The sequence below is a fragment of the Cupressus sempervirens genome, chromosome 11 (genome assembly GCF_028749045.1).
Source record: "Cupressus sempervirens isolate cs-2001-9-10 chromosome 11, ASM2874904v1, whole genome shotgun sequence".
Lineage (NCBI taxonomy): Eukaryota > Viridiplantae > Streptophyta > Pinopsida > Cupressales > Cupressaceae > Cupressus > Cupressus sempervirens.
In genome coordinates this window covers 626,884,156-626,894,891 of record NC_143128.1, presented here as the reverse complement: position 1 = coordinate 626,894,891, position 10,736 = coordinate 626,884,156, and the positions used below count along the sequence as shown (strand labels likewise).

General features: G+C 30.9%; 1 pseudogene; it reads right to left on the bottom strand.

Moving 5' to 3' along the window:
• Positions 1-6,830: 6,830 nt before the first annotated feature.
• LOC149531270 (caffeic acid 3-O-methyltransferase-like) overlaps positions 6,831-10,736 on the bottom strand; it is a 118,519-nt pseudogene continuing 114,613 nt past the window's right edge.

Here is a 10,736-nt window from a genome sequence, read left to right as displayed (position 1 = left end):
AAAGTCTCTTAATAGGGACTCATATGTACTAAATATTGTAATAGACTCCTAATAGGTTCCATCCTCTAGAATATTTATATTAGTACATCATCTTGTGAGCATCATTCCCATTGGGATTTTCCCTTTAATCAAGGGTTTTGCTAGTTAACATATCTAGTGTAATTGTCTATGTGCATCTTGTTATGGTTTTTGTTTTTTTTTTTTTAATACATAAGGTTGTTTAAGGTTGATAATGTTTTAATTTTTAACTGATTCACCCCTCCCCCCTCTCAGTTATCTTGGTGGACTATTATTTCTAACAATTACGTATAAGAGTGTTTCAAGGTTGGGAACCACTTCAACATCCTTTGCATAGTTTAGAGGTAATTTCATTGTGGTAGAGGCTTCTACAAGGGAATGAGCCTCATGATTATGGAATTCACATAGAAGTAAAACTTTCTTCTTCAACTCTTTACACTCAACTCTTCGGTGAAGTTATTCTTCCAGGAGTGAGAATAGCTACAAAAAAATCCTAGGAGCCAAGGGACCCTGAACCTATGCTACATTTTTTGGAGACATGGGAGAAGTTACTATTAGCTTTAGTACTTCATAACATTCTATATCATATAGTGATACCCAAATTAACAAAAACAATAGATACTTGGGATCCTTGTAGGGAAACTATGCCAATACATGCATGCTTACATCCTTGGCTTCTATTGTTGGGCTAGTGTCTTGAGCCTTTATATCTAACCATTTTTTATAAGTTGGGGAATGTGCTTCATGCCTAGCATGCAATTGATGCATCTATAAATGCAATTTTATCACCTTCTAAAACTATATTTGATCATGTTAGCAGGAACAACTAATTATTCATTTTATTGTACCTAATATGATAGTTCTACAGGAGTTTGAAATCAACCTAGTTAATCAACAACTAGACCCATTTAACTAGGTTATAGCTTGTTTCTTTCTAAAAATATCTATTGTAATATTTTTTTGCAAAAATATTTGCAAACTCTGCACATTTTTCCTAGTCTGCATTATTTGTGTGCAATATTTTGAGGTAAGTCACTTAGCATGGGTTAAGTGAATTTTATTATTTTATTATTTGGATTCTAGAATATGTATGTAGCTAGATCAATTTTTTCCTTGTGCTAAGATTTACTAAGGACCTTAAAAAATATCTCTCTATATATTTACATACATACATACATACATACATACATAGACACACACATGTGTGTGTATATATGTATATATACACATACATATACATCAAGATAAGATTCTCTATATATACATAGATAGATACATACATATATAGATACACACATATGAGTGTGTATGTATGTATATATATACATACATATACATAAATAGAAGCTTCTCTAATCATCTGCTAGGGGAAATATAAAGAGATAAATGTTTAGAAGGAAAAGAAAAGAACATTTACATGGTACCTCTTCACCCCTTAAAGAAAATTGTAGAGTAAGGGCACAGAGATCACAAGGGCATGACACAAAAATGAAATCACAAAACAAGGGCATATAGATCATAAGGGAATTGTAATGAAATATAGAGATAACAATTAAGGGCATGACAATGAAATTTAATGATCACAAGGGAACAATAATGAAATCCTAGATCTCCATGGACCTCCACCAAGGGAACACCAATGAAATGTAGAGATCATAATGACATGACAATGAAATGAAAAAATAATAAGGGCATGACAATGAAATATCCATCAACATTCAGAGCTCTCCACTCTCATTCATAGCTCTCCACCCTCTTTTGCATGCAACTCTGCACAATTGATCAAAAGAAATGGGGAATGATTTATGTCATGTTTTCTTTTTTTTGTATATACTCACGTATGTGTCACAATTAAGATGCAAACATTAGTATTCTAATGGTGTCAAGGGAAATTGTTAAAAAGAATATGAAAATCACCCACAAATTACCTTTCTATCACAAATTATTGTCGCAATTTGACCCCAAATATTGTAGTGTGGTAATTTAGGGAAGTCAATGTGTGGTACCTATAAATCTATATAAAATATGAGAATGTACATTTGCATATATATTTAAGATAAACATTCAATGGCAATGAGTGGTACATAGAACAAATCCCAACTAGTAGGTGACTATGACTCCCTCCCTCAACCATATCAGGCACATCAACTATAAATGTAAAACAAACACCATGCAAGTATGAGGTCAGTATAATAGTAAATCCTAAATATAAATAATATCATAATCTAACATGAATATCTCTTCATTGTGGGGACATACTAAACATCTTTTTAAGATACACGATATGGTGTCATCATAAAATTAATTTCATTAACTAACTAAGAGAAATTAAAGCATCAACAGTACAAGTAGGAAATTGTTACAACTTGATGTAATCAATTACTCAATGTTTCAAAGTATTTCATTTCAAATATCAAATAAGGGATAACACATCTACGTCTAAGATTCATATAGAACTTTAACAATTAAGTCTACAATGATAGCAAAGGAGGGGTATTATACTTGTAGTAGCTCCATTAATATTGTAGTTGTTCTTTCACTGACCAAACTATCTTCCTTATACATGACTTTTTTTAGTTTTCTTATATGCAAAAATCATGTAAAACAATCAAAGAAACATTATACTATCATAGTGTAACTCATTCAAGTGTCCATTGAATGCCATATACTTATATCACTTTTATCATTATACTTTCTTTAAATTCTCTTCATCAATCAAATGATATGGCACTCTATTGAATTAGCATAATGTGTCACCAATAAAGCTTGACATCAATAACAACATAACAATGCATATGAATCTTTCATGTGTTTTGACAGTTTACTTATCTAATAAACATGCTTGTTCATGCTTAGAATGCAACCTTTCTAAAGGGACATGTGTTATTGATGATTAAGTGGTGAATAATCATCCTTTTAGATTTTGTTGAGTCTTATAATATTAAGAGTGGAAAAAGATATTTAAATTTGAAAAAAAATTGTTATAAACCTTGGCTAGGGTTTCCAATAAACAAACATAATTTAATATAACCTATTTTGAAAGAGGATTCCCCATATTGTGTAGGTATAATGAAGAAATTGTATATTGTATGTTATGTATGTTGCAAGAAGTCATGCGGTATTTTGCATGTGCATTGGACCACTAAAAGGTTTGTGAGTCTATCTTAGAGTTTATTTTTTCTTTTATATTAGACAATGTTCTAAAATTTTATCAATCTTTTGTGTCACAGTTTGAGATCTATTCGTAGAATGATAGAGAGTGGATTCAAAAATGTTTTACCTTTTGATGTATAATTTATTATCATTCTCTAATATATTATGGGAATTATAGAAAGTAAAGATTATTGATAATAAACTTAGAAAATAATAAATTTATTGATCAAAATTTCAAATCACACTCTATCTTTTTGATGATAATCACGAGATGTTATTAAACATTGACCAAAAAAACTTAGATCTTTTCCATCTCAATAACACCTATCCCAATATGATTCCAAACATTAATACCATTATTATTATTTTTTATGAATAGCCTTTTCTATTAATAAATAATATACTAAGTTACAATTCACAAAAGAGGGTTAGGGGATACAAGATCACCCTGCAAAAATTCAAATGGCTGAAGTTGAAATCAATATCTATTCATCAGAAGAAAAAAACATAGAAGCAACCCTCAGGGAGCAAAAGTAGTGCCAGCTGAGGGGGATTTTCATCATGATCATGAAATGCCTAGTCATCCCTTGGATTGGCAGGTGGGATAGGAACTATCCAACCATTAGTAGCATCATTGGGGGCCTGGTCAGCATCTTTAGTATTAGGACACAGAGGTGAGATGGGCAATTCCATGCGAAAGGGCCATTTTCCATAAATAACATGTCATGCACTAGGAGGGGGAGCCATTGGGCCTAGGGACCAGCCTATGCCACCATGGGGCAAGAAAATCGAGTAGCGATGCCAACCACCATCTCCACCACATGAAGAGTGGTGGTGGGAAGCCTACAAGCATGGCATATGCAAGTGGTGGCTAGAAGAATTTTTCCCCCAACAACAGCCCTTGGATAGTGTAGTATCAATTGAAGCATCAGGAAACACTCTAGTAACTGTACAAGTGGAATCACCCGAATGATTGAGAAGCTCCTAAAGGTGGGTCACCTCCAGAGCCACCTTGTTGGCTTGAACTCGAATATGCATCATTACATTATTAAAAATACATGCTTTAGTGTACATAGCAACATTTATTTCAAAAATATTTTAACTTTAATATCAATCAAAAGTAGTTATCTCTTTTCAAAAATAATACTTACTCATAAGTCAATCTACACTAATTAAGGAGAGGAGTGAGACCATAGAATTTGTCAGGCCTTCCATCCTTGGCTATGGTTATAGAGCTGGCAAGAAGTGAATAACTTGCTAGGATTCTCAGAGTTGTATCTAAAGGATTTCTTGCATCTTGGTTTGTTATATTTGGGATTTGCTATACAATTTGGGTAGGGGAAATTTGAAGGCCATGATTGCAACTGCTATGATTCTAAGGCATCAAGTTCTATTGTACCTTTCATGGCCATGAAGTTGTAAAGCATCTTTGTAACATGCAATTCCTCCTTGTTAATGGGGGCATTATTTAACTCCATTATCACAATTCCAATCTAGAATTGGACGCATATTATTAGGGTCTCTGAATTTGTACCAATAGACTACATAATATAAAATCATATCATAAACAAATGTGGTATCCAAAAAATGTTTGGATATATGGATGTATGCCATAGGGATAGGATGACACTGGGATAATCTACTTTTGATAAAGTTGATAAGAAAGAATCTTTCCAACAAAGAAAATAGTCTATATCTCCTATGAAAAATAGTGATAATTCAATTTCACCATCTATTAAGAAGGATGTGATTTCAAAAAGAGGATGACAATGTCAAGAGTTAAAAATTAAAGATAGATTATTATTACTATTTAAATAATAAGTTAAATGAATAATAATTGTGAGGGTTCAAAAGGTTTGAGATATCTTGATCTTAACAATTATTATACATCTTACATCTACGAATGGTATGAGAGTGATTCAACATTTACACACATTAATAACTGAAAACAAGTTAATAATATGAAAAGAAAGAAAATACATCAAGGAATGGTATGAGAGTGAGTCAACATTACACTCATTAATAATGGAAAACAAGTTAATAGTATAAGAGTAAATAAGGAACTTTGAAACAAACATGAAGAAAGCACCAATGTGTCACATTGAAAGGAATGTCTTAGAATTAAACAAAAATAAGTTTCTTCATTTATAGTTATTCCACTTGATTCTATTTATAAATATCTTGACCTCTTTTGGATAAATCAAGAGACCTTCACTTAAAAACGATGTCAAGGTTCATTTGAGGGTAATGCACGTGTTGGATTATTTTGTAATGCACTTATTGGATTGACCTATCAACTTTTTTCTTGACAATTCTTTTGTCTCATGAACTCACCTTGTGGCTTTCTTTGTAGATAATTTGATTTTTATTTGGACCTTATTGTTCTTTTGTTTGATGTAGAATAAATCAAACAAAAAGGATAGTCTATCATGAAACTTTATTGTAGGTTTTGTTTTTCTCTTCTAGTGATTTAGAATGATTTTGGACCTAAGACATACGTCTCTATTAACATTTTTGGTAAAGCGTGTGATTTTTCTCTAGGTGATGATTCAATAAGGAAACATTTTATTTTACACACCCAAGTAACCATTAACTTAGTACCATAAAAGGTCATTACAACCTCATCCATATGGCTTGTTTAAATACCCAAATTCATCAAGTAGGAAGGAACAATTTTACCATGTTTGTCACTAATGAGACCACACCTACCCACCTAATTAGGGTTCTCAATTAAAAAAATGTTAAAGTTGAGTTTGATCCAACTAACATAAGGGGACAAGTGACTCTTAAGGTTTAGAAACTAAACTTACAAATATATATTGTCATTAGTACTTTGATAATAATCTAACCTAATTAAACATTTTGATTTTAATTCTCAAAAAAAAAAATTGTTAAAGTTTAATGGTAACCATTAAAAGTTAAACCAATGTTAACACTCCTATTTATATCCCACATAATATATTACCATAATAATTTTCAATATTTCTTTAATATTAACATGGTGATTCTCTTTAAAAAGTTACATATTATTCCACTATCTTAACATGTCTTTCCCATTCAAACAATACTCAATAAATAAATTGATGAATTTAAAGAATACCTCGAATTCATATTGGAGATAATTCCATTGGTTGAAGCATTTTCATTATTTTGAAAGTAAGGATAACAATTTTTTATTTTTCATTTTTCATTTCTTTTAGATTTTTTTTTAATAATAATTATTATTGTTATAGAGAAATTAGAAATGGAATGAGTTGACATTGTTTTTATAATTATTCAGAATATTCTTAATACAATCTCAAAGAAGTCATTTAGGGAGGTGGGCATTGTTTTTACAAAGGATTTTCTAAAAATATTCTATTATTAATAATTTTTGTAATTCAATAATATTTTTTCAAATAAGAAAAATTATGTAGTCTTTCAATTGAGTCTAAAATATGAAAGGATACTTACATACACAATTAAAAGCTAAACAAAACATAGTATGAAGAAATAAAAGAAAACTTTAAATATGTTGTCTATCCTTCTTAGCATTGAAGTCTATGAAATATTGTTTTACAATGTTAGTAGGGATGTATAGTCCACATCCACCATGTTATTACACATGGTAGAAGACATGTGTTCTTTTGAAGGGTTGGCAAAATGAACATTTGACAAAGTCATTTGTAGAACTCAATAACCCATAAATCACATGACAAATGGGTTTAACATCTCCTAAAAATCCTAATGTTTTTGCAAGGTCATGAAATTCCTCTTTTTTCCCATCTTCCCCCCCCTAGATTGTGTGCTAAGATTAAAAGATCTACATGAAATGCTTGCCTAGAAAATGCAAATGTCAATCCACTATAACTAGCTTTCCATTCTCTGATAGTGCCTTGTGACAATAGCCTTATGCAATGGTCATCACTCCAATCATGTAAAATCAACTAAGTAAAAAAGCATACAAATATTAATGGTCAACTTTGACACCAAAAGCCAAAAATAATTTACCCATTAAAACGTCAAATACAATTTCAAATATCTTATAGACACCAATTTTGACCATAACAAAAAATAACTAATTTCATTGCAAGAATTATTATTATATTGTGTATAAAAAAAATTATTGTAAGATTAAATATCTACCAAAGATATAAGTATTACATTTGTTTAAAAATAATATTATATTCCTCTCAATTTAACAATGTGAGAATTATAATAGCTTCCATAAGGAGGTTGCCACCATTAAATCACTTAATTCATTTAAGTTGTTCAAAATTTCTAAAGATGATAAAATGTTGAGCAACTAAAAGCTAAAAATTGTAAGTGGGAAATTTCTCATTAAAATAACAATAAAACCTCCATTTTCTCATATCAAGGTAAAGCTTGTTTGAAATTGAACATCGGCTTCATTAGATAAGTAAATCATCCATGTTATATCTAAAGCAGAAATATTCAACTACATACTATATTTTAATTCTATTTGAAACCTCACTGAGTTATTTGATGATAGTGAATTTGAATTCCATGCCTTCATAAAAATACTCTTGCAGGATGGTATATTTTCAAACATGTCTCCTCCAACATGTGTCACACCTTATAAAACAATCTGTCGAAACTATTAATTTTCTGAATCATGAAACACTCACTTGTTAATATTAAGTAGAATATAAATAGATAAGTAGAGGATATTTTTTACATAATATAAAGTCAATGTTTCACTTATATTAGTATTTTTATTTCTGAATTACATTGTATTTAATCTTTTTATCAATGTTTAGGGTCACAATCCAAAATCCATTATCAAAATGATCCAAGTGTTTATTAGACAATGTTTTTGTTTATGATCAACAATTTTCAATCATGGTTTGATCTATTAAACATGGTCTAATTTATTTATCAATGTTTTAGATCATACTCTCTATTATCTAGATAATAGATGCTAGATTATGATCCCAAACATTAATCAAACTCAAATTTTTATTATTTCAACAACAACCCACAAAATATATTTGAAAATATTATTTAAAAACATCATGGTCTTATTCTCCATCTATACAATTCTCATTTATCTTTGTGCCCTCCTTGTTGTGTTTATATCCAATTTACTCATAACCCTGCTATGGTCATAAGATGGAATAATTTTATGGTCCCTACTCCCCAACATTCCTCATCTTCTACCCCTTTTATTATGTGTAAAAACTAGAAAAAGAAAACCATTAAGGTCTAGGTGACTATGAAGAAAGTAAAAATTGAAGCCCTTGTGGATTCGGAGGAGGAGGCTCATGGTGGTCATGAAAGGTTGGATAGATTGGCTAAGAGAAATGAAAAATGGAGAATAGAAGGATAGAAATTGAGGAGGATGAGACAAGGTAATGTGTTAGTCCTAAGAAGGAAAGAAAAAGCTATTAGGGATAGGTATGTTGAAGAGGACGAGCACCTACAGTTATAGAGAAAGAGGAAGAAAAGAAAGATAAAGATCCTAGTTTGGAGTGCATCCATATTTCTACTAGCTTCACTATTAACAATATGGATTATATATTCTTCACTTTCCCCTTTACCCCTATTGTGAAAGATAACTCTCCTCTTATTTTTACATCCTTAGGGGATGCCAAGAAAAAAGGAAATGAAAAATGTTTTACTAACCCTAGTGTAATGTGAGATGAAACTAGTGTTAAGTCTAAGGAGAAGTGTAGCAGTTTCTAGGAGCTCAATAAAAAGGTAAACAAAAGCATGATGGAACTTGAGTCACTACACATCAAACATTCCTCTTTGGATGAGAGTTTCAACACTTTGATGAAATCTATTGTGAATGGTATGCATATTGCTATGACTACGATGCAACCTCTATTGAAAAAGAAGATTGTTGAAGTATAGAAATGATGGAGATTGTTGAAACCTATCATGGGAACAATTATTATTTTGTCACTAATGTCAAACCTACTACTTGCTGATAAGGAAATTGCTAACTTTGGTCATAATACTATCATTTAATTGATCGATGAAGAGGATTTAAAAATAAATAATAACACGAGTACCTAGAGAAAGGCTGAGTTATATGGTGTATAAAAGGAGCACTAAGACCAAGTAAGACTTTGATGATATATTGCATTATTTATCTACTTAAGGATATAAAGAAATGATACTTAAGAAAAGACAAGAAGAAGACTAAGGAAAAATAATGTGTCTACCAAGCTTGACCAAGGAAACAATTTAAGTTAAGCATTTAGTTCAAACTGAGTAGAAAGATGGTTATGATTGAGCTAAGAAAAGTTTAATATGTGTTGAGCATCAGAAAGTTCAGTTTGTGTTGAGTGTTAGAGATGTCATTATTGACCAAGCAAAGACTTGGTTCATGCTGAGAAACCTAATGTTGACCGAGCATCACAAGTCATTTATTATGGAGTAAATAGTATGTTATTCCTGAGTAATAGCATAAAGAGTTTTACGAAGATTTGGTGAATCTGAGATGACATTGTTAATTTTTTGAATTATGTGAAGCATGTTGAAGATAAGCTTGATGAGCTGGTTGTACATAATTCAAGATAAATCATTTGAAGACAAATTTGAAGAGGATTGTAAGAGAAGTTTATAGAGGGAACATAATGGAAAGAAGGGAGGATTCAATGAATCTAACCTAACCCTAAGATGGGTGATTGTGATGAAGCAAAAAAAGATCAAAATTATCTATATAAGGAGACATAAGTCCAAAAGTAAATTGTGAAGTGTCTAAGTGAAAAAGAGAAAACATCTAGTGCTGTTGCTTCATATGGTGGCCAAAGGAATGAACCTACATTTGCAATACTAAGCAAGAAGGCTTGAAGGGTGAAAAAGCAATCAAAGATGAAGGGGAATGAATGCCAAGCTAAATGGAGAGTTGAATGAGAGATCTATAATCTGCAACTGAGTTGTTTTATTATCAGACCAAGTCCTACTATTACTTTCTAGCAATTGTATCAGTCTAGATAAATCCTTTGGATTAAGGTTGACCTAATAGTCATGAGTAAATCCTTTAATCAGGTGACATTCTAATGAAATGTTATAAAGTCCTCTAACAAGGTTCATTATTAATAGAGTGATTGAAATCCTTTAATCAAGGTCACATTTAACAATGTGCATTGTAATCTTTAGCAAGGTTTTCTCCTCACAAGGCTCACTTTAGAAGAGTGAAAATTGGTAGCATGCTACTAGTGGTTTTTCCCAAATTAGGTTTCCACATTAAATCCTTGTGTGAAATTATGTGATTGAATTTGCATTGACTTTTGTTTACATTTATGCAAAGTTCATTTTCCCTAAGACAATAATATACTAAGGTTTGAGATATTGGATGATCTAATCAATGAATGTACATATATTTACTAAATCCTAAAAATTTTTATCTATATGTTTGGACCTTGGATAACTAATTTACACTCCCCCTCTCATTTATTATAAATTATTCCAAAAATTGGTATCATAGCGCTTGGTGCTTCTGAAGAAAATAGTTTGAAGGTACTTGAAGCTAAAAATCAAGATGTAGTGAAAGGACCTACCCACTCTAAATAAGGAAAAATTTCCTACATGAAAAGGGTTGATGAAGCTACATC